This window comes from Mus caroli, chromosome 6, assembly GCF_900094665.2.
Source record: "Mus caroli chromosome 6, CAROLI_EIJ_v1.1, whole genome shotgun sequence".
Lineage (NCBI taxonomy): Eukaryota > Metazoa > Chordata > Mammalia > Rodentia > Muridae > Mus > Mus caroli.
This window is the reverse complement of record NC_034575.1, coordinates 50,715,288-50,740,174: the sequence shown is the minus strand read 5'-3', so window position 1 is coordinate 50,740,174 and position 24,887 is coordinate 50,715,288. Positions and strand designations below refer to the sequence as shown.

The 24,887-nt window shown below is 39.7% G+C and overlaps 1 protein-coding gene across 12 annotated transcripts in view; it reads left to right on the top strand.

Annotated features, from left to right (window-relative positions):
* The window catches only part of Pde1c (phosphodiesterase 1C), a 535,503-nt gene that overhangs the window by 331,085 nt on the left and 179,531 nt on the right, over positions 1-24,887 (top strand). The gene's annotated exons all lie outside the window — the stretch shown is intronic.

Below are 24,887 nucleotides of genomic sequence, written 5' to 3'. Positions count from 1 at the left end.
GATCACCCTGACCAGGTCTGTGTTGGACTTGGTGATGGAAGTGGGGTCTTCCCCAGGGAAGTGATTTGAGAATGAGAGAGATGAGAGTTCCATTTTGAACCTCTTAGCTGCCTTTGGAGTTCATACTTCCTCATGTAAAATTTAGAACTGAGGTATTGACCTTTACTGAGACAATGAGCATTCGAAATACTATTATTTTTTAAATATTTATTTATTTGTTTATTTATATGGTTATTTTGTCTGATTTTTGTGTGTGTGTGTGTGTGTGTGTGTGTGTGTGTGTGTGTGTGGTTTGTGGTATAGATACTGATATATCCCATGCATGCCTGAAGCTTTCAGAGGCCAGAAGATGACCTCCAACCTCAGGAACTCAAGTTACAGAGATATCATATGAGTGCTAGGAATAAAACCCAGGTCCTTTTGGGGAATAGCCAGTGCTTTTAACCATCAAGCCATATTGTAGTCTCTAAACTAAACATCTTTTAGTGCTAATTTATTTTTAGGTATATTTGATTTTCTTATCTAGTAGTGTGTGTGTGTATGTGTGTGTGTGTGTGTGTGTGTGTGTGTTGTAGGCCAGGGTCTTGTGCATGCTATAGTGTGCATGTGGAGATCAGAGACCATCACTGTAAAGTTGTTTTACTCTTTCCTTCTTTATGTGGTTTCTGGAGATAAAACTTAGATATCCAGGCTTGCAAAGCAAACACATTATCTGCTAAACCGCCTAACCAGCCCTTGCTTTTAGATCTCTCAAGAGACAGCTGGTATTCACTAGTAGTTGGACAACTGAGACTTTGCCTACAAATATCTGAACTATATACTCAGAAGTTTGGTGAAAATCTAAGCATTCACAATGTGTTGAGTACAAGTTCTTGACTGACTTTATGGCAAACGGATTGATTTGCTATCCATAGTGTAGCACATAATCACAGCTATACTAAATTCTACGTGGACGGTTGGCTGGAGCCAGGGCTCAGTGGTTAGGAGTACATGCTGCTTTTGCTGGGGAGTTTGGGTTCCAGGACCCATGTTTGGCAGCTCACAGTTACCTATAATTTTATAGCTCATAGAGGGATCTGATGCCCCTGGCCTCTAAAGACACATGTACTCATACACACACATACACACACACACACACCCCAATACAACACAGACATACAACATGCACATGCACAGGCATGTGAACACACATATGCACAGGCATGTAAACACACATGCACACATCCATTTTTTGAAATAATTTGTAAAAATCTCTTAAATTCTATGTAGAGGGCTGTCTTTGCATCAATGCTCTTTTCTAATCTCACTCTCTTCAGAAAGATCTTTGAAATGGCCCATCATCTGAACTTGGCTTACTTTGTCCTTCTGTTCCTTTCACTAAACTGTCACCAATAATAAATCCAATAAGGACACTTTTTTTCTGTCTTGTTTTCTTCAGTGGCAATAGAGCCTATGCATAGTACATAGTAGGCATTCAATAAACAGCTTTTATACATGAATAAATGCATGAATGCATGAATGAACTAATGACTTCTAGAACCATTTTTTCTCCTGGCCTCTGCAGGTACAAACTGTACTTTGTGAAAGAAGCTGGATTATGTAACTACAATAGATGAATCCAGGCATTGGCTATGCTTTAATGTATGATCCATGCAATGCAATGGAGTTATTAACTCCGAAAGTTTGTACTTTATCCAAAAGACATATTACTAGCTTTCGGCAAGACACAAGTCTGGCTGCTATGATGAATGAGACTTACATTTAAAGACAATAATCTCTGTACTGTAGAGTGTTTTATCTTAAACTACACAATTGCACCAGAGGACAGATGCGATTATACTTTATAGAAATAGAATAGGGTTTGCTATTCACTCTCAGAACTTAGAACCTCACTCTCTTCCAGACAGATACATCAAAGCAACTACACCATTTATGGAATATGGCATAGTGCCAGCAAAGGAGAGTGTCTATTGCCAACTCCTGTATGCATTTTTGCCCTACAGTCATCTTTTAGAAGGATAATCCAGTCCAGTGATTGCACTTATAGATGAAATCTTTATCCCCTATCCCAGGGAGACCTGTTGATTTGGTCTGAATAAGTCTGTGTCAGGCTAGAGACCTTGACAAATTGAATTCATTTAGTTCAGTGTGCAAGCTTAAACTTTTTCAGAAATGGAGTTGAATGTATATCAAGAAAAGCTATAGGGCTGATGGTTGGGCACATTAGTAGACCTCCAAGCATACATTAGCTTTATTTATAGATATTGCTTTTATGGAGAACTATCTAAAATATATCAACAAAATTAAAAGAGACCGGATTTCAATTTTCAGAGATATTGCCTGCAGTTACTACTCTGTGGGTCTAAATGGTTTAAAATTTGTCATTCCACTGTGATATTTTTAACAATCACACATAAGCACTTTCTAAGTACTTATGAACTGAGGATGCACAATTGTTTAAAACAACCTCTGTGTTGATTTCAGGAATCTCCCATTTAGAAGGAAAATAGATTTGCACACAACCATGTTTGGTATCAATAATACATTGTACAGTAGGAGTGTATGTAAACTATCTTTAAGAGGCAGGAAAAAATTCCTACGGTGTGTGTGTGTGTGTGTGTGTGTGTGTGCGCGCGCTTTCTTATTTCTAAAAATAATGGAAATACTAAACACACAACTAAGAACCCTTGAGCCACTAACAGGGAATGGGAGGAGATAAGATAGGGTGAGCTGTGAGAAAATTAGTGTCCATTATGCACATGACTGAATTTACCAAAGAATAAATTTAATTCAGGAAAAATCGCGTCATATGAAAATGTACATAAAACACATGGAGCGCACAGTAGGTTTGTGGGTGAGGAGCTCCTGGACATGGCTGCGGCTCCCAGATTCTTTCATTAACTGCTGCTCAAGCTTCCTGATTCATTTTTTTAAAAGTAAAATAGCAATTATGAAATTATAGTATTTTTCAAACAGCTATTCAGACTTCTTTTTCTTGAATGCCAACATAACAATATACAACAGAGAGTTTCTAGATCAATTTGAACAGAGGGTTTCTGCCCCATCCTTCAGTGGGTTATAAGGATGACACTTGTGGGAGGAGCCCTACAATATCCTGGCCTATTGCTTGGGTATTACATGCTTGTCTTTGAAAGATCCTCCACCCAGAAGATATTTTCTTTTATTTTCTTCCAGTAATTTATTTTTCTTATTCACTTTACGTCCTGCTCACAACCCCCTCCCTTCTCTCTTCCCAGTCCCATCCTTACAAATCCCCCCATTGTACCTTCCCCTTCTCCTCAGACAAGGGGATTACCCCCTTGGGTACCATCCCACCATGGGACATCTAATCTCAGCAGGACTAGACAGATCCTTGTCCATTGAGGTCCAACTAGGTAATGCAGGTAGAGGGAAGGGGATCCAATATACCAGAGAATAGAGACTGAGAAAGTCTCTGCTCCACTTGTTAGGAACCCAAAAGAAGACCAAGCTGCACATCTGCTACACATGTGTATGGGATCTAGGTCCAGCTCCTGAATACTCCCTGACTGGTGACCCAGGCTCTGTGAACCCCCATGGCCCCAAGTTGGTTGACTTTGTAAGTTTTCTTGTTGTGTCCTTGAACACTCTGGCTTACCCACTTTTATCCCCAACTCTTCCACAAGATTCCCAAGCTCTGCCTGATATTTGCACGTGGGTCTCTGCATCTGCTTCTATCTGCTATTGGATAAAACCTCTCAGGAAACAGTTATGCTAGGTTCCTGTCTGCAAATGTACCAGAGTATCATTAATAGTAGCAGAAGATGGCCTATTCAGCCATCATTGGGAAGAGAGGCCCTTTGTCGGACAAACTTTATATGCCCCAGTACAGGGGGACGCCAGGGCCAAGAAGTGGGAGTGGGTGGGTAGGGGAGAAGCTGGGGGGGGGGAGGGTATAGGGGACTTTTAGGATAGCATTTGAAATGTAAATGAAGAAAATATCTAATAAAAAATTGAAAAAAATTAGTGTCAGGTTGGCTCTCTCACATGGGATGGGTCTCAAGATGGGTTGGCTGTTTCCTCAGCAGAAGGAATTTTCTTTCTTCTCCAACCTCACTGTAGTGATAGATTTTTCTGCAAATAACCTCTTGCCTTCTAAGAGACTGAACTTCTGCTGTAGTTGCCCTTGCAGTTGTATACTTAACGTGCTATCTTACTGTGTACTCAACCTGTTTAAGTTTAGTCTTTGTTTAAGAGAACAATATAACTAACCCTTCCATGCCTTAGACTTCCCAGTGGAATTGGCTTTTACAACCTAAGCTAAATGCACTGCTTTACAGTTAAGTCATGCACTCTTCCATATCTCTGACTCAGAATAATATACATGTGCATGTGTATACATTGTGGTAATTGTTTGCTGAAAGCAGCCAACAGATTGAAAGCAAACTTACATGACAAATACCCTGTAAGTGTTGGAAGCAACACATGTATGCTGATTGATAATATCTATTTGTAGTTTTGATTTCTGTTCTGGTCAATAAGGTAACATCCTCCCTTATAAACTACTCCTAATTTCTGTGTAAAGAAGTGCTTGTCCCTCCATCACATTGTGTCTTCTATGCTATTCAGTAAACACAGAGAGAAGGGGCCTTTGTTATGGGCAGGTACATAGACAGGTAATACAGATAGGCCACAGACTGCAGAGTACAGACAGATGGAACGAACAGGGAGAGAAGTCAACAATTCAAATTTGGGCTTGTTCTGTGTCAAAGGACTCCAGGAGGATGTGCCTGTTGTCACTCCTTGGTGTGAAATAGACTCATTTCAGTGTTTCTGATGAAGTGTGAGAGGTCTTTGTTGAGTTATTGATATGCTGATCCTTCTGTCTCCAAATTTGTTTTCATAGAATCTTTAAAAAATGTTTACTGATTTTATAACCGACTGGCGGTAACACAGATCCATAGCCAAGTTCTGATGACATACAGTTGTACAAGATATCCTAGTCCTAAAAGGATGGACCATCTAGAGACTGCCATATCCAGGGATCCATCCCATAATCAGCCTCCAAACGATGATACCACTGCATACACTAGCAAGCGTTTGCTGAAAGGACCCTGATATAGCTGTCTCTTGTAAGACTAGGCCGGGACCTAGCAAACACAGAAGTGGATGCTCACNNTNNNCTANNGNATGGATNACAGGGCNCCCAATGGAGAAGCTAGAGAAAGTGTCCAAGGAGCTAAAGAGATCTGCAACCCTGTAGGTGCAACAACATTATGAACTAACCAGTACCCCTGAGCTCTTGACTCTAGCTGCATATGTATCAAAAGATGGCCTAGTCAGCCATCACTGGAAAGAGAGGCCCATTGGACATGCAAACTTTATATGCCCCAGTACAGGGGAACGCCAGGGCCAAAAAGTGGGAATGTGTGGGTAGGGGAGTGGGCGGGGGGGTATGGGGGACTTTTGGGATAGCATTGGAAATGTAATTGAGGAAAATACATAATTAAAAAAACGGCACAAAAAAAAAAAGATATCCCAGTCCTCTGAGTCATTGTTCCAGCATGGAGCTGGCACTGGAAAGAGGCAGGAGAAACCCAAGAAAACCATCTCCTCACATAAGAGACAAAAAGCCTTCCTAGGAATCATGACAGTTTTCAGTATGTGTTTCTCACTGTCTGCACGAAGCGGGAAGTCTCATAGTGCTATATCTGCTCCTTATGCTTGAATTTCACACTCAGCAAGTGCACTGTACATGTATTTGTGTGTACGTGTGTGTGCATATGCATGTATTCATAAGTGTGTTTGTGTGTGTACGCATGTGTGTGTGTGTGTGTGTGTGTGTGTGTGTGTGTGTGTGGTGTATGTGTATAAGCACAAAGAGGCAGATGGCTCTGAAGCCTGGCACGGAATGGGACTTTCTTGCAGAACAAATGTTCATATGTCCTTCTCAGGATAATGCAGGCTTCTCAGGGTATCTATGTTTGGGTAGACTGAACCATGTACAGGCAGACCTAGTTAACCAGAAACCACAAGAAAATGCAAGGGCATGTGTTTGGTTTAGATGGTATTGAAATTTCAGGACGGGCGCTTTCTGTTTGTTTGGCTTTAAAGTACAGTTCTGTATTTTTTGTTCTGTGATGGTCAGAATTTTTTAAAAATTTCATTATCTTCTTATGGCAGGCAGTTAGATAATATCTGTTACGTAGCTAGAAAAAATAAGTAGCACATAGGGGCCTTTGTAGGTTTACTTGGGGCCATAAAAAGAATTAGGGGTGGAAAACTGTGGCAGTGGCCTTAGACTGCAGACTGCATCTCATGACTACTTCCTGCCTCTGTGTGTTGGCTGTTTGGGTGTGGAGCACTGGCTTTTTTTTTTTTTTCTTTCTTTCTTTCTTTCTTTTCTTCTTTTTTTTTTTTTGACACTGAGGAGACATTACGAGAGGTTTGTGTCCCAGTTTCAATACTGATTCTGCCACGTCATGAACCCATGGATATTAGTGATTTATTGGTTTTTCTACATGAGGAAATTGAAAAGCACACTGATGATAGTATTGTGTGATTTATAAAATAGATAGGGTCCAAAAGGATGACTGTACCCATGGTTGTTTATACAAACCTTCTTGCTCTACCTCCCTCTCCCCACCCCAGGCTCTTCTCCCTGTATAACCTCTCTTCTTCCTTTTTTTTAACCTCTTTATACTTTCTCATATTTATAAACATTTATTTAACTATGCAGCAGAATAGAAGGCAATGCTATATTTCATCTTCTAGCTCCAGGTGGCAAAAGCTGTTTTGGTGATAAATCCACATGTTTAAACAACAAGGTCGCCATTGTTGCAGGCATGAAGAACAGCTTAGTTTTTGACAGTTTTCTTAATTTTATGTGTGGCCAGGCACCCTTCCCTAGCCTTCAGTTGTGGTTCTTGAGTTTCTTCCATTTTGCTTGTCTGTTTTTAATGCCTGCATTCCTCCTCCAGCTTTCTACTCCTTACTGCTTTGTACTCCTTTTCCAGACTGTTTATAAAACATACTTTAGCCTATGATTTTCTTTGTGAGGAAAGAGAGAAACAGTGAAAACTATGTTGAGTTTGCGATTTATGAGCTTGCTACTATGTTGGGCTTTCTCCTACTGTGGATAACACACATGAAGGCTCTTGCCATATATAGATCTCACAGTATTAAGTTAACCACTGTAAATGTGAGAAACTTTCCTTCTTTATAAATTACCCACTCTCAAGCATTCTATTATAGAAGCACAAAATTGCTCTTTTATATCTAAATCAATTAATCTATTTATATATCTATGATGCACCAGGGAGATGGAGGAGGAATGCAGGCATTGAAAACAGACAAGAAGAACAGAAGAAACACAAGAACTAAAACTAAAGACTTAGTGAAGGGCTCCCAGTTTCTCATACCCATAATGACTGCAATGATGGTGACCCTGGATCATGTACATACACATATGTAACATACACATAAATATACATCATATACACACATATACATAATATAATACACATCATATAATATACATATATATCATATATATCCACATACAATTCTATAACTGTGGCATCCAGAGTCATTTTGTATCATCTTAGTGTAAAACCATTCGCATACTACCTGGTGTGTTTTGACTTGTATTAGAAGATCCCTTAAAGTATTGCCCGCGCTTTTTTGTCCCCCTGGTAAGAACACGCTCAGGGCAACCGGAATCTTCTGCGGCACAAGCTTTATTGCTTACCCCATCATGAGCCAGTGGAGAAGAGAGCCAGAGAGAGAGCCAGAGAGAGAGCCAGAGAGAGAGAGAGATGGCGGAGCCCCCTCCCTTTTATGGAGGACTGTCCTCCGCCTCGGACGTGTCACTCCCTGATTGGCTGCAGCCCATCAGCCAGAGTTGTCGTCACGGGAAAGACAGAGCACATGGCGTGGAAAGCTACCCNGGCACATGCGCAGCTTGCTTGTTTACTACTTAGAACACGGGTGTCAGTGCCATCAGCGCCATCTTGTAATGGCGAATGTGAAGGCGGCTCCTTACATTAAAGAATATTTGTTGGAAGAAAAAAAACTTATACAGTATCCAAGAACCATGGTCAAGTGGATGCTGACTGTGTGGTGTAATGATTCGAGAACAAAATCATTATGTTCCACATGCAGAGCTAAGACACAAGAAAAATAAGAAAATCCAGCTGCCTCTAATTGATATTATACAGCATCCTCTACCTAAGATCATGAAAAGCACTGACAAGCCTTAATTTCCATCTCTGTGTCGCAGTGAACAGTAAGGATTCAGTGCACTTGCTTAAAAACTGCACTTATTAATGCTGGTGACACAGTATTAAAAAAAATAATGTTCACAGATAAAGTTAAAGTCATTTAGTCTGTTCTGCCTTGAAGCTATTAAGAGCTAGCTCATTCTAATAACTGAAACCATTGTTACGTTCAACCTGATACAGGGGTACTGGGCACATTCTTCTGCCTGTAGTATCCTACAGTCTCATCAGCCTGGGGAGGCACAAAGAAATCACATTAAAGGAATTCACATTTTTCTGCCTTTCACACACATCACTGCCTTCCTGCACCCAACTAAGGTTTTCCCCAAATTGTTTGGCAGAGTGTCATGTGTGTAGGTCTGATGTGAAGTAACGCCTGGGGTTTACCTATCTGAATCCCCATTGATGTTGGAACTATCTTGATACCATGCCTAGTACCTTGTCCTCTTGAAAAGCATTACTTCTCTTGCCTAGTCTATATTTCTTCTGTGTTTTCTTATCACTGATACCTAACTGCATATGTACTCATGAGTGCACATATTGACATACACTATGTAATTTCATTTTCAATACTGTAATGTTGCTCCCAGCATGTCCACACAACACACACTCTAAGATGGGTGTCTTAGTTACTTTCATTGGGTGACAAAGCACCATGACTGAAGGAACTTAGAAAGAAAAATTTAATGATGGGGTTCAGAGTTTCAGAGAATTAGAGTCTATGTCCTTCATAGCAGAGGGCACTATGGGCAGACAGGCGCTGGAGCAGTAACTAAGAGCTTACATTAGCTTCATAAGCATAAGGCAGAGAGAGTTAACTGGGAGTGGTGTGAGTTTTGAAACCTCAAAGCCTACCCCAGTTATGCATCTCCTGCAACAAGACCACACCTCTGAATTCTTTCCAGTTTCAGGAACTGGTGACCCAGCATTCAAACACAACCCTGTGGAGTCTATTCTTATTCAACTACCTTAATTGGTAATCAATGCAGAAATACAGGGATGAATGGAAAGGAGGCTTTGTCTTCTTTGTCTGCCTGCTCTGTGTCAAGCAGGGTGGCAGGCACCATACAGGTTCTTTTGTTTGATCTTTACAGTCTTTCCCTTTTGCAGATAAGGGCATGATGACATCAGAGCTAGCAGCTAAGTTTCAGATGCTCATGTTTTCCTCTTAGAGAGATGTTGTGTGGGGACCAGATGCCGTGATGTGATGGGCTCTTGAGAATAGTCTGAGACACTCAGCAATATTATCAGGTCTGTAAGAAAGTGCCAGTCACATTCAAATGAAATGGCTTAAAAATAAACAGTGAGCAATAATACATATTCAAATACTCGTGTCATAAATTCTGCAAATTTGAAGTTGGGTATTCATTTATTTAAAGTCATGTATTAAAATGCCTCCATCGAGATCCTCAAGTATTATTTAGGGAGAATGGGAGAAGTGAGGAGTAGAAAGCCAGACCAGCTGTCTGGAAGGAACTAAGAGGTGGTGGCTATCAGTGCAATAGGCTCCTGGGTGTGAGGGGACAGTTGTGTAGTCTCAGTTTAAGTAGATGTCATAGTAAGATGCGGTGAAGTATTGGGGTTTTTTTCTTTAACACAGTCTTAATTTAAATTCATTTCCCCACATCTTGCTGCTCAGTGTGAATCTCCAGCAGAGAACCATTTAGTTTTGAAATTGAATAAAGTTCTATTGTCACACTCACCAAAGCACATAATGTCTCCTTATGAGTAGTACAATTCAAGTCCAATTTATACTCATTCAGTCATGGAATGCATCTCTCTGTTGTTGGCAACCATGGCTGATATTATTTCCATATTTCTCAAAGTCAGTTGAATATCAAGGGAATTTCTTCCTCTGTATAAATCCAACTCTGAATAAAGGCTTGGTGTAGTGGTTCTTTCTGGAAAGTCTTCTCTGATCTCTTTCCAATTAACCTTATTCTCTGCTCCTTTGATCTACTCCAGTGTCTGCTCTGAGGCCATCTTGACCGCTGAGGGATATCTTTCTGTTCCTCTGTCTCCCACACTATCTAAAAAGCACCCCCCCCCACCAGACCCTGCAAAGAAACAGTCTAGACAGGAAGCTATTGAAGAGTACTGTAAATATTTGTGATAGGGATGTTGAAGTGCATCTCTTCACAGATGGCTTCTGGAAGGGGGTAGGGGTGGGGAAGGACTCAGTTTTCTTTAAAAAGATGGCCACTGAGAGTTTGACCATGCTCCTGTGAGTGTGTGGGCAACATACAATGAACTTGGTATATATTTTTATTTTTGTCTTCTTTTTTGTGGGGAGGTCATAAAGGTGGGGGTGGGTGGACCTGGGAGGACTGGGAGGAAGGACTGGGAGGACTGAGGACTGGGAAGTGACTGTGACTGAGGTGCAGTATGTGAAGTTCCCAAATAGTCAATAAAAATATTATGGTGGGGAAAAAAAGATGAACACCTTATGTATTAGAGGCAGGTGCTGTTTCAGATTCAGCCCTTCCCTCTGGCCAGCTTGTGATGAGTACTTAGTAAATAATGAAGCCAGGGAGCAATGAAATCATTCCTGGGTTTTCCCTGCTGGGGGAGGAAATGTGACAGGACAGACAGCCTGACTTGCTGGCTGATTCTGAGATCCTTCCACTCAGTGTCTGCCAGAACAAGGCTGTGATGCAGGCAGGCTGATTTCTAAGGTGGAAAATAAGAGACCCTGAAGAAAGCTGAGTCTAGAGCCACATCCTGGGGTTTCATTAAAATAGAAACAAAACAAGGAAGAAACCAAATTCTTCCTGAGAGAGCAATGACAGGATCATGAGGAACTTATGAAGTGACCATGATTAAAACCCAGTGTTTGAAACTCTCAAGGAATTAAAAAAAATTTTCTTTTTAAGTGTATCCAAAAATCTCTTGACCAAAGGTGAGAACTTGTGATATAGAATCTACTAGAACAGGGCCAAATTTCAGGTTAGTATGTTATTGTCAATTTTTGATACATATGAGGGTTGAGTATCAAACCTGACCTGGCTGGTAGTTCTAGGGGGTTATCTCAGGTCCAAATGGAGAGGACACTTTACTCTCAGCCCAAATGAACTGAATCAAGATCGGAGGGACCAGGATCTGGAAATGGCTGGGATCTGTTAGACCTCCATCTGAGCCTGACAGAAAGTAGTCAGCAGAGCTAGAGATAGTCTTTGCCTCAGGAGAAAACTGTCCCATCTGCTACTGCTGTCACATTATAGGGTTGGGGATGGGCAATTCCTGCTACTCCAATGTCTTCCTCTTCCCAGTCTGGTTTTCTGCTGCCTATAACAGTAACTTGATAGGAAGCCAGCATGTCAAAGTAATGGGTGGTCCTGGAGTCAACTAGGGATCAGGGGAGGGTGAAGGAAAGAGCTAAGATGTCAGAGATACCTAGCCTTCTTCTGCAAGGACATGGGTCCTGACGTGAGAGTCCTGAGAAAGGTAGTTCTAGAGTTGTTGGCTTCTGTCAAGGGGATTTTATTACTGGTAATACCAGAAAATAACTTCATTTAAGCTACTTTCTACTCATGGGACTATATCATTCTCCAGGAAAATAAAAATATGATGCTCAAATAAGTTGGGTTTACTGGAATGGATGTTTTATTATTTAAGATTTTGCTTCCTCATTTCAACCAGGCACTTGGTTGAGACGGGACCTGGGTGGACAAAACTCTCTGGAATTGCAGCTAGAGACCTTTCCCTGGTTCTGAGTCTATGCTTATTGCTTTAGGTCTGGGCGGTTTAAATCTACTTTAGTAGTTCTAGAGCTCTGGGGTGGCTTCCAGTGCTCCTGGGGAGGGTATCTTTGAGAGAACTTGACACTGGCACTTGCTGGCAGAGGGAGCCTAAGGCAAGATGAACTCAGCTGGCTGGACCTCCATACTGGCCTTGTTCCCAATCCCTACTAGAAATAAATGTGTTATGTTGCATGTCCAGTGTGTAGCTCTGTTTACCTTTTCTGAGTTTCTTTGAAATACTTGGTTTACTAAAAAGTGGCTAAAAAGCAGGAAATTTCCCAGTAAGCAATTTAAATCTTCACTTAAAAAAACAATTTGTACCCTCTAATTAAACATGTGTATGCATGAATAAATAAGTATAGGAAATGCTGGTAACTTCATTCTAGTCCACATGAGTGTGCTCTGATCCACAGAGCTGTTTAAAACAGTCTTTCAACAGCTGACATGGTTCTGACTCGCTGCTTTGACTTCATGAATGTAATTGTATATTACAAGCAGGTTAGAGTTGGTCATGGACTGGGACGCCTTTTCTACTTTGTTTTTATTTATTTTAGAAAGTGGAAGCTTATACAATGTAATTTTCATCTTAAAAACCTCTACACCATCGTTCCCTGTGCTCCTTTGTACGTGTGGAGGCCAGATCTTTACAGCCGAAGTGCCATGCTCCCTCTGATAGCTCTAGTGAAGGATCCTTCCTTGCTTCTTTTAGCCCCGTGCAGCTCCCAATGAGCCCAACTTTTCCTGGTTGGTAGCAACATCACTCTAGTTTCTTTCCTCTCTATCACATGGGTCTTGTTTTTGGGTATTCTCCTTAATTATCTAGACATTAATTTTTGGTTTAGGGTATACTATAATCTACTATGATCATACAATGCTCCTTTAAGTGACTATATATAAGGAAATCTTATTCCCAAGTAAGAACACTGTAGATCGTAAAATAATGGTCCACTGACAAGCCCCTCAAAATTTTCTACCTAGAACATCATGATGTAATTTTATTTCTTCTAGAACCAAAAAAGGATAGATTTTTGTTGTTTTAAATCACCAGGTTTATGGTAATTTGCTATAGCGCTAAAAAACTAATACAGTCACACTTTAAGGGTTCTGGGTAGTCATAGAGTAGGGAGAGGAAGCATTAGTCAGACACTGCACACACTGTGAGGGGAGCTGACCAGTGTTATTCCATCTTTTTGTAAAGTGGAACAAAATTCTAAAGGAAGGCAGAACAGGGTTTTCAATTTTTTTCTTTAAGTTTTGGTTAAAAATAGATAAGTCTCTGAAAATCAATTTTCTGAGCATGACCAATCACAAGTATATCAGATTAGATAAAGAGCACCTGTTGTGAAAAATGTGAACAACAAACATTTTGTCACAGAACTCTGATAAGATAGCATTGAAAGCACCCGCTACCCACCCTGGAGGAGGGACCTTTGGAGACCTAGTTCATCATGCTGGTGTGACGGGGCTGATGGACACGTTCACTCTTGGTCCTGGGCCAGTAAGTCTGTTCTCAGAAGAGATTCCATCCACTCATGAGTTGGATGGCATCTACTGACGGCAGTTTCTTAGTGACCTGCTAAAGCATTAGTTAGAAATGATTCCATGAACTTCCCCCTCCCGTGTTTAGAAGATAAGTCCCTCCGTCCTTGGTAGTGTCTGAGGACTGAGCTTGGAGAAGGGAGCTGAGTGAGCTTTTGCTCTGTAACATGAAGACTCTGTGGACTTCCTGGATTTGTGAATTAGGAGGGAGTTCTGCGTAATAATTTGTTTGTTTACTAGGATTTCTTAAGGAGGAAAAATAGGTGTTTTCCAACATGACCAAACTGTATGTGTTCCGATTTAATTAAGTCATCGATGTTTTTGTGAATGAAGGTAGCAGAGGATCTGTCCATTATCAGTTATTGAAGATATTACGCCAAAGATGACCTTCCTGAATAATTAGCTTCTAGAATTCTCAATCTAGAGTGGCAAATTTTCTATGCAGAGCTGCCTGTAATATTCATAGTTCAATGCTGCAGAGAATTTTTGAGTTGTTTATAAGCATTTAAGAACTTCAAGGCACCAATATACCAGTATTACAAAAAATATTTATTTTAAAATGTGTATATGTGCATTATGTGTTCATACTGGATCCCTTGAGGTCATGTTGTGAGTTGTCTAATGGTTCTAAGAAGTGAGATCAAATCCATTGTAAAAGCAGGATTCATTCTTAGCTGCTGAGAGGGAGGTCTCTCCAGCTCTCACATACCAGTATTAACTACCAATACTCTTTTGAGCACAGGGTGTTAGATCCAGCCCGTGAATCCACCTTGATTCAAAGATGGTGATTCATAATGAAATAGGAAAGGGGAGGAAAGAGGGTTATGACAAGACCAGAGACATTTCGGGTAGTTAAAAGGAAAAAAATAAAGTGACGAAAGGGACAGAAATAAAGGCATGGAAGGAGACAACAAAGGAGGAAAGCAGAAGGATGGTGTGCACCAGGGCTGAGAGCGCTGAGTCTTCTGGGCCTGGCTCAGCACCACTTGTCTCCACACCTCTGTCGTCTCTTTCCTGGGGTATCCTCACAGGCCCAGCCTCCTGCTTGACAGTATGTAGCGGTCATCTGTGCATCCTCAGATGGAGTAGGAGCACCGAGATATTCGTGAGACATTGAAAACCACCCAGGAGTTGCGTATTGGTTTTGTGGGAGGCCAGTACTCAGCTAGGTTTCTCTTTCCCGGCTTTCCTGTGTTCCCAGAGTATTCTGCATTTCTTCCTAGAAAGCCCTGTATAGGTTTATAGACACAATTTTAAAATTTAAATTTATAAATGTAAAATCCAGTCTTAGTTTTGTGTTGATCTGATACCACTATTGGAAAATTCCACACCCAACCTCATGTGACAAGTCAGAATGACAAACCTCTAAAAATGTAGTACGAAGTTACCTTCAGGAAACACACTGAAGATATAGACAAGTTTTATGTTTAGAATTGAGATGAATCACAAAAATATCCCCTTATGTCTATGCAAATATAAAATTTAAAAAGTCTGAAATTGGAACAACTTCTGGTCCCAAGCATTTAAAATAAGGGATACTCAACTTGTTATTCTCCAGCCTGACAGATTTCTGAGAAAGGTCCCATCTTTGCTTCCTGAGCACCGGAGTTTGCTCCCTATCGCAAGCTCTTCTACTTCCCATTACTTATCTGGGAATACTGTTAGGTTGACTGTACAGCCTTGTCTTTCCATTGCTGAGTCTCCAGTGGCAAACAGTGTTCTTAGTACAAGGTGGGTCTTGAGTTAAACATCTGTTTAATGTGGGATGGGAGGGTGTAAATTATTATTGTTAGATAACTCATTTACACTCTAGAATTTGAAGTGTTTCATACTTCAGCATCTCTTATTTAGGACATTCTGTTAGGGGTCTCAATGAGAATTATTTCCAGGTATCTTGAATTCCCTGGAGGAGACTTTAAGCCTCCAGATACTTTTGAGGATATTTGCTAATGGAAGCCCAGAGCTCCACTCAGAACTTTAGTGGAACATCTGGTAAGCCAGCGACAACTGTTTGAGCAGCTGATATCTTAGATAACATAATAGGTGTGTTTTAAGGCACTGATAAATTAATATGCATTTGAGTAACTGTTCAAGGGAGGGACCCAGATCAAAAGCTTGCATGTGGAATGTACTCTGAAAATGGTCTGCTCAATCCCTTCTGTAAGATATAGAATTCCCTTTTTAAAAAATCCTATTTTCTTTTACTCATAAAACTTTATAAATGGTTTTCATACTATCATATTCATATTTATACATATATATGCATATATAAAATACATGCTGATAAACACTCCCTAATATCTCCCATGTGATACATACTGACAATCTATCTATACATAATAATACCCAGTTAAACTAACAAACAGGCAGGGCTGTCTAGAGAAACTATTTTCACAAGATACTTTAAAAACTATAACAGTGATAAAATAGCTTTATTTTAGGCATCAAGGTGAGCTGTAAAATGTGATTTCAATGTTGTTTATTTTTAATTACTAAAAATACCGTGATAAGAATCCAGGGAGACTTGTTTTAAACTCATGGATCTATTGAAATACTCTGGTAAAAAGCTAAATTATTTGACTTGAACTTTTATTAGCATAAAACTTTTGTAATTCAAAGATGTGAAGTAAACCAATTAAAAGTGGGAATATATGTTACACAATTTAATTTGTTGCCTTACTCACCAACTGAAATTCTGATTCAAAAAAAATCTTTATATTCACGCTCATAGTGTGAATGTCAGTTTTTTATATTTTCTTTTTGAGTCTGGGTCTTGCTCTGAAACATAGGCTGGCCTGGGCCTTGCTATCTGGCTCATATTGGCCTTGAACTAAATTCTCTACCCTTAGCTTCCCCAGTTCCAGGATCACTGAACATTCCCCCATGCCTGTCTGAATTTAAGATTTTAAATCATTTCTCATGACTGAACAACTGTAATTGAACAACTTTTTTTATTATAAATTACAATGTAAGGATAAAGCCTTATGTAGTTACAAAACTAACGACATTCAATGGGGTTGTGTGTGTGTTGGTTAGGTTTTGTCAAGTTGACACAGATGACAGTCACCTGGAAAGAGTGACTCACTTCAGTTGAGGCATTGCCTCTAGCCGATTGGCCAGTGGTCTTGTCTTGATTGTTAAATTGTGTAAAGGGGACCTGCGTGTTACGGTGGGGCTGTCCCTATGCAGGTTAGCTTGGGCTGTATAAGAAAGCTAACTGAGCAAGCTAGGGTAAGTGAACCTCTAAGAGACATTTCTCCTTGTCTTCTGCTTCAGTTTCTGTCTTGAGTTCCTGCCTTGGCTTCCATTGACAATATAACCTGTAAACCAAATACTGCCCTCCCCCATTGTTTTTGGTCAGAGTTTCATCACAATAAAGAAGAAACTAGGGTAGCATACATGTGGCTGTGTGTGCATATGTGGATGGGAGTGGAAGGTCAACCTCAGGTGTTATTTCATAGAACCTTGGCTTTGGAGAAAGGCTCTGGCTCTGGTCTCTGAGGCTGACTAGAGTCAGACTGCCTGGCTAGTGCCCACCTATCTCCTTCCCTGGAGCTGGAGTTACAAGCAGGGTCCAATGCCCGACTTCCTTCTCCCCCTTTTAGCATGGTCTTGTGGATCAAACTCAGGTTCTTAGCATCTTCTGACTAACTTCTCCCTCCAGTCTTCAGTGTTTCTAACATTCAGTGAAATAGAAAAGATTGGAAATGAATGCACTTTTTTGGCTTAGGGATATAGCTCAATGGTAGAGCTTGTGCTTAGCATATATGAAACTCTGGGTTCAACCTCTAGCACTGAAGAAATAAATATTCAAAGTCCCAAGAATCAATATGACTTTCCAAAGTTATTGGCATTATAGTTTCTGAAACCTATAAATGTTAATCCCCCTCCCCCCAACTACCATGTAACCAAAAAGAATTTGCATCTTAAAGTCTTAGAGATCTGGATGTGGGATGACTGTCCTGGATTATCTGTATGGGCCCAGTGTAATAGCAAGGGCTTTTAAAAGAGGGTGACAGAAGTGTGAGGGACACAAAGATTAGACGATACTCTGACGCATGGCTAACTGCACCTTCAAGAAGCTATAAACCAAAGAGTGAAGATGGGCAGTAACAAATGGACACAGTTGGTCAGGAAGCAAGTCGGATGCAAGTCTCACTGTGGTTTTGATCAGGAGTCAAAACCTATTTACAGATAATTTTTTAGAGTTCTAACACCTAGGTCTCATGAAATGTAGGAAAAATATTATAATCTTGCTATGCAGGATTTTTTAAATCCGGTAGGGATTCAAACACCTGGAGGTAGCAGGCAGATTCAAAGTATGTGTGTGAATATTAGTCACCATAACTATAATAATTTAATAGAAATTAAATCAAATTTAAATCATCTGCACATGCTAAGTCTTTAAGGTCCTTGCTTCCTCAAATATGATTTATTAAAATTAATTACTTCCTATATTACTCATCCTGAGTACTTGAGATTCACATTCTCTCTATGACTCACCTAGAACTTCATAGTGAATTAGACTTGTCCAGTCCCAGAAAACTATCAGAACATAACAAAAATGGCTAGATACAGCCAGTTTCTGGCTGACTATAAGTCTCTTGTTCAGCCTTACAGAGGAGAGCTGTCAGTCATGGTGCCTCCTTTCTGAAGGCTGAACAAGAGTGAAGAAGGGGGGAGGTCTGTTTGGGAGCTTTGTGCTGGCTGGTCTTATGAAAATTTGTCACAAGCTAGAGTCATCTGAAAGGAAAAAACCTCAATTGAGGAGATGCTTCCATTAGATCCAGCTGTGGGACATTTTTCTTAATTGGTGATTGACTGGAGAGGGCCCAGCCCATTGTGGGCCATGCCATCCCTGGGCTGGTGGTCCTGGGTTCTAAAAGAAAGCAACCTGAGCAAGCCATGGGAAGCAAGCCAGTAAGTAGCACCCCTCCATGGTCACCTCCTGCCTCCACGTTCCTCCCTTGTTTGAGTTCCTGTCCTCACTTCCTTTGATGATGAACAGCAATGAATCCTTTCCTCCCCAACTTGCCTTTTGGTTGTAGCAAATGAAACCTTAACTAAGACAAGCTCCTTGCTAGTACAGCTTACGGAGGAAGTGTTCATGCTCTTCCCTTCACTGTCAGGCTCACATGAATATTGGTCATCACATCATCTGTCCTCAGACAGGCACTGACACCCATGTCCAATAACCAGGCAGCACTGAGCATGCCCTACTTCCTTTCTTTGTCTGTGGCTCATGCTTGGGACAACAAAACTCTTGTTTCTGTTCTTTTCAGGTCCCAGAGCAAGGCTTGTGAATATTTTCAGATACTTTTATGAAAATAACACATTATAGCAAGTACTAAAAGCATGGGGACTGTCAATGCAGTGGTTATACATCTGAGTTTTAGAATCAGTCTATCTGGGTTGGAACTCTGGCTCTGCTGTGCAATGGCTAAGAGACCATGGACACATATTTTCCTGCCCTGGATGGCTGCAGCTTTGAGAGCAGTGTAATGATGCTTTTCTGTCTTGTATGGTGGAGGAACGAATGAGCTGATGTATAAAAACCTAGCACATCATTGTAAAGCAGCTATGTGTTAAATTATTTAATTCTATGGCCTCTGTATTAATTTTAGTAATGTAAACTATATTGAGAGTCTACTGTGGGTAGCTGATTATAACAGTTATGTGTTTAGTGCTCCCCCAAAGTATTTTGAAAACTCATTTTCTAGTGTGGCAGTATTAGGAAAGGGGGTCCACTGGGATTTAGGTCATTAGGGCTCCTCTCTAATGAGGAGATTGCTGCTGCTGCTGATGACGGTGATGGCAATGATGATGACAACTATGACTACTACTACTACTACTACTAAACAGACTATTCTGTCATATCTTCTTGTCATATCATCTTGTCATATCATCTTGAGCACATTTCCCCCTCCCTTCTCTTCTCCAAGCTACCTCCCTTCCTTATCTCCCAGATCCACCCCCTCTACATCTCCTTTCAGAAAAGAGCAGGCCTCCATAAGCAGTCCTCAAGTTAAGAAAGGAGACAAGAATAAAACATGACAAAGCAATACAGTAAAACAAAGAAAAAACCTTCACATAGAAGCTGAGGAATGCAACCCAAAAGGAGGAAGAGTCCAAGGGCAGGCAAAATAGAGACACACAAAGACACCAAGCTAACAACCACACCGTATATGCAGAAGACCTGATACAACCTCCTGCAGACCCTGTTCTGGCTGCTTCAGTCTCTGTGAGCCCATATGTGTCCTGCTTATTTGATTCAGTGGGGCATGTTCTCCTGGTGCACTCTATTGTTTCTTAACAAACTCTCAATCATTTGATTTTACTAATGAAGAGTCAGGAGCCAGATGCTGGGGTGAAAACCTACTTCAAACTTCCTGTTTATCCCTCCCTTCTACTTCCTGTGTGTCTCTCTATTCATCCTTCTGACTTCCTATTATTGTTTTTTTCTTCTTCTTAATAATCCTATGTTCACTTCCTGTCAACTGGGTGCTTGCTCTGCCTCTTGATCTATGGTTGCCGTTATTTAATTCTGTTTATAATATTCAAGTAGAAAACTCTTGGATTAAAGGGGTGTACTAAAGCTGAGCCACATCACAACTCTAAACAGGTTTTCCAGTAAACAACAATCTTGGAATTCACAGTATGATCAAATAGCCTGCAGCAGTCCTCTATCCCCTCTGATTCCTGCCACTTTTTTGTTCCTTCTTCTGTAAGATTCTACAAGTTTTGAGGAAAGGGACCTGATGGAGGCCTCCAATTTAGACTCAGTCTCCACATAATGTCTGGCTGTGGATCTCTACATTCACTCCCACCTACTTCTGGAGGAAGTCTCTCTGATGACGACTGGACAAGGCACCAATCTGTTAGTGAGGCAGAATACCACTAGGAATCATTTCATTGATTTTGTTCTTTGTAGACAAGACCTATTTGGTTCTCCCCTAGATCTATGGGCTATCTGGTCTCTGGTTTATAGACATTCAAGAAATATTATTAGACACAGGCTCTTTCTTGAGTGGATCTCAAGTTAATCAATCATTTGTTGGCTCTCCAACAAGTTTTGTGCCACCATTGCCCCAACATATAACTACAGGCATGGCAGATTGTAAGTCAAAAGCTTTGTGGCTAGGTTGGTGTTCACATTTCTTTTGACATAGCCTACATAGTAAGAATATCTTCCCACATGGAAGAAACTAGAATTTTGGTGTGAAGGCTCCATGCAATTCAATGAGCTGTGTGGATGTTGTCCTCCACAAGCCCCCTCCCTCCCTACCAGTCTGAGGAGAGCAGCTCTGTCTTAGAGTCAGTGTGGGTTGTTTTGGGATCTCCACAGGATCGCTTGGACAACTCAACCAAGTGCAACCCGACTGGGAGATTTACCTAGCTATGAGCAATGACCAATTCATACTCCATCCCTCCTATTATTAGCAGTCTTCAGTAGGATCACTATCATAGATTTCAGGAAGTTTCCATGGCATAAATTAATGTTATTGCCTCTTTGCCATGATTCCCCATTCTAGCCATCTCTCCCTGCACACTCTGTCTGTTCCATCTACCCCAACAACTGATCTCTCCTTCTTCCATCCCCATCTGCCACCCCCACATCCACCTGCAAAATCTATTATATTTTTCTTCCCAGCAAGATCTATGCATATCCCATAGGGTCCTCCTATTTGCCTAATGTCTCCGAGTCTGTGGGTCATAGCTTTCTTATTATATCTGCTACTAGCTACTTACAATTGAATGCATACCATATTTGTCTTTCTGGGTCTGGCTGGGTTACTTCACTCAAGATGATTTCTTCTAATTGCGTTCTTTTGCCTGCAAATTTCATGCTATCATTTTTTTTTAAAGGTGAGTAATACTCTATTGTATAAATGTGCAATATATTTTTTTCCATTCTACAGTTGAGGGGCATTTTGGTTGTTTCCAGTTTCTGGCTATTATGAATAATGCTGTCTGCCATTAACATGGTTGAGCAAGTGGTACCTCCAACAGTTCTTTGTAGAACTTTGTTCAGGAACTTGTAGGTATCCTGGGTTTTTGTCATTTCCATATGAAGATGAGAATTGTCTTTTCTGTAAAGAATTGTGTTGAAATTTTGATAGGGATTGCATTGAATCTGTAGATTGATTTTGGTAGGATTTTTCCATCTTCTGATATCTTCTTCAAAGACTTGTTTTTATCCTACAAGTCCTTAATTTGCTTGGTTAGCTTATACGAAGACACTTTGGATTATTTGTATTATTTGAGGTTGTTTTGAAAGATGTTATTTCCTTGATTTCTTTTTCAGTCTATTTGCCATTTATAGAAGGACTACTAATTGTTTTAATCTTATTTATTTATTTATTTATTTATTTATTTATTTATTTATTTATTTATTTATTCTGTATCCAGCCACTTTGTTGGAAGTGTTTAACTGCGGTAGAAGTTATCTGGTGAAACTTTTAAGTTTACTTATGTATTCTACCAAATCATATGCAAATAATGATACTTTGCTGTCTTCCAATTTGTAGCCCCTTGATCCCCTTCATTGTGTTATTGCTCTAGCTAAAATTTCACGTAGTCTATTGAGTAAAGATGAAGAGAGTGGACAACGTTGTCTATTTCCTGAATTAGTGGAATTGTTTTGAGTTTCTTTCCATTTAATTTAGTGTTGGCTATGGGCTTGATATGTATTGGCTTTATTTTGTTTGAGTATGTCCTTTGTATCCATAATCTCTCAAGGACTTTTATCATCAAGGGTTGTTAAATTTTGCCAAAGGCTTTTCCTGCATCTAATGATCTGATTGTGTATTGTTATTGTTTTTCAGTTTGTTTATATGGTGGATCACATTTACTGATTTTCATATATATATATATATATATAAAACCATTCCCGAACCTCTGGGATAAAGTCTACTTGATCATGGTGGATGATCTTTGATGTGTTGTTGGATTTGGCATGCATTTATTTTATTAAGATTTTTTTGCATCCGCATCTTTGTTAGTAAGGAAAAGTGGTCTATCAGTCTCTTTCATTGTTAATTCTAAGTACTTTAGATATCAGAGTAAATGTGGCTTTATAAAATGAATTGGCTAATGTTTCTTCTGTTTATATTTTGTGGAATAATTTGAGAAGTATTAAGACTCTTTGAATCTCTGGTAGAATTGTGTGCTAATACTATTTTGCCCTGGGCTTTGTTGTTTTTGTGAGACTTTTAATGACTACTTCTATTTCATTAGTAGCCCTCTCTAAACTAACTAAAACCTAGGGTTTGTCTATTTTGTAGATTTTCTCAAACCAACTTTTTATTCTTTAATTTTCTCTAAAAAATTTATTGTTCTCTTAGTTTATAAAAAATTTTATTGTTCTCTTAGTTTCTATTTTATTAATTTCAGCCCTCAATTGGATTATTTCTTGCCATCTGTGCCTCTTGGGTGTGCTTACTTATTTTTACTGTACAGTATTCAGGTGTGCTGTTAGGTTCCTAGTAAGAGATCTCTCCAATTTTTTCATGTAGGCAATTTTTTGAACTTTCCTCTTATCACTGCTTTAATTGTGTCCCCTAAGTTTCAGTATATTATGTATACATTGAATTGAATTCTGGAAAGTCTTTAATTTCTTTATTTTTGTCTTGATCCAGTTTTCATTCAGCAGAGAATTGTTCAATTTCCATGGGTTTGTAAGCTTTCTGTTGATTCTGTTGTTGATACCTAGCTTGATTTCCATCATGGATTCATTGTAGTGTGATAGGATACAGGGGGGTTGTTCCCATTTTCTTGTATCTGTTGAGACTTGCTTTGTGTCCCAGTGTGTGGCTACTTTTGAATAAAGTTCCATGACATGCAGAGAAGAAGGTATATTCTTTTGTGTTTGGGGAAATATTCTGTAAATATCAGTTAGGGCCATTTAGCTTATAACATCTGTTACTTTTAGGATTTCTCTGTTCAGTTTTTGTCTGGATGGCCTGTCTGTTGGTGAGAGTTGGATAATGAAAATCTCCCACTATCAGTGTGTGAGCATCAGTATGTGATTTAAAGTATAGTGACATTTATTTTACAAAAGGGGGTGGCCTTGTGTTTGGGACATAGATGGTAAGAATTTAAATGTTGGGCTGGAGAGATGGCTCAGCGGTTAAGAGCACTGATGGCTCTTCCAGAGGTCCTGAGTTCAATGCTCAGCAACCACCTAGTAGCCCACAATCATCTGTAATGGGATCTGATGCCCTCTTCTGGTGTGGGTGAAGAGAGCTACAGTGTACTCATATATTGCAATATAGTCTTAGTATATTATTCCTTTGATGAGCATGTGATATCCTTCCCCATCCCTTTTGATCAGTTTTGGCTTAAAATATATTTTGTCAAATATTATTACTATAGCAGCTTGGTTCTCACATCTATTTCTTTGAAATATCTTTTTCCAAACCTTTACTCTGAGGTAATGCCTATTCTTGATGTTTAGGTGTGTTTCTTGGGTACAGCAGAAGGATTCTATTAGTCTGTATTTTTTAATTGGGAAATTGATATTCAGATTATTGATGTTGAGAGATACCAATGACCAATGTTTGTTGATTTCTGTTATTTTGTTGTTATTGTTGGTGGTGGTATTGCTGTGAGTGTGTGTGTGTTTATTTTCTTTTGATTTTGTTGATGTGAGGTTATTTATTTCCTATGTTTTATGGGTATAGTTAACTTTGTATGTTGGAGTTTTCCTTCTATCATGAGAGATGCATTTATGGGCAGATATTTTTTAAAATTTGACTGCATCATGGTTTATCTTCTCCATTTATGGTAATTGAAAGTTTTGCAGGGTATAGTATGGTCTAGGATGGCATTTGTGGTCTCTTCTATTTTCTCAGCATATTTTCTGCAGCATATTTTCTCAGTCCCTTCTGGATTTTAGAGTCACCACTGAGAAGTCATGTGCCATTCTAATAGGTCTGTCTTTATATGTTACTTGGTCGTTTTCAGCTTTACATAGTCTTTTCTTCTTATGTATGTTTAGTATTTTGATTCCTATGTGGTGGTGGTGATTTCCTATTCTGGTCCAAACTATTTGGCGTTCTGTATGCTCCTCGTATCTTTATAGGTATCTCCTTCTTTAGGTTAAGAAAGTTTTTCTCTATGTTTTTTGTTGAAAATATTTTCAGGGCCTTTGAGCTGGGAATCTGCTTCCTCTATTGCTATTATTTCTAGGTTTAGTCTTTTCATATTTCCCAAATTTTCTGGATGTTTTATGTCAGAATTTTTTTTTTAATTTTTGATATTTTTATTACATATTTTCCTCAATTACATTTCCAATGCTATCCCAAAAGTCCCCCATAGCGCCCCCCACTTCCCTACCCACCCATTCCCA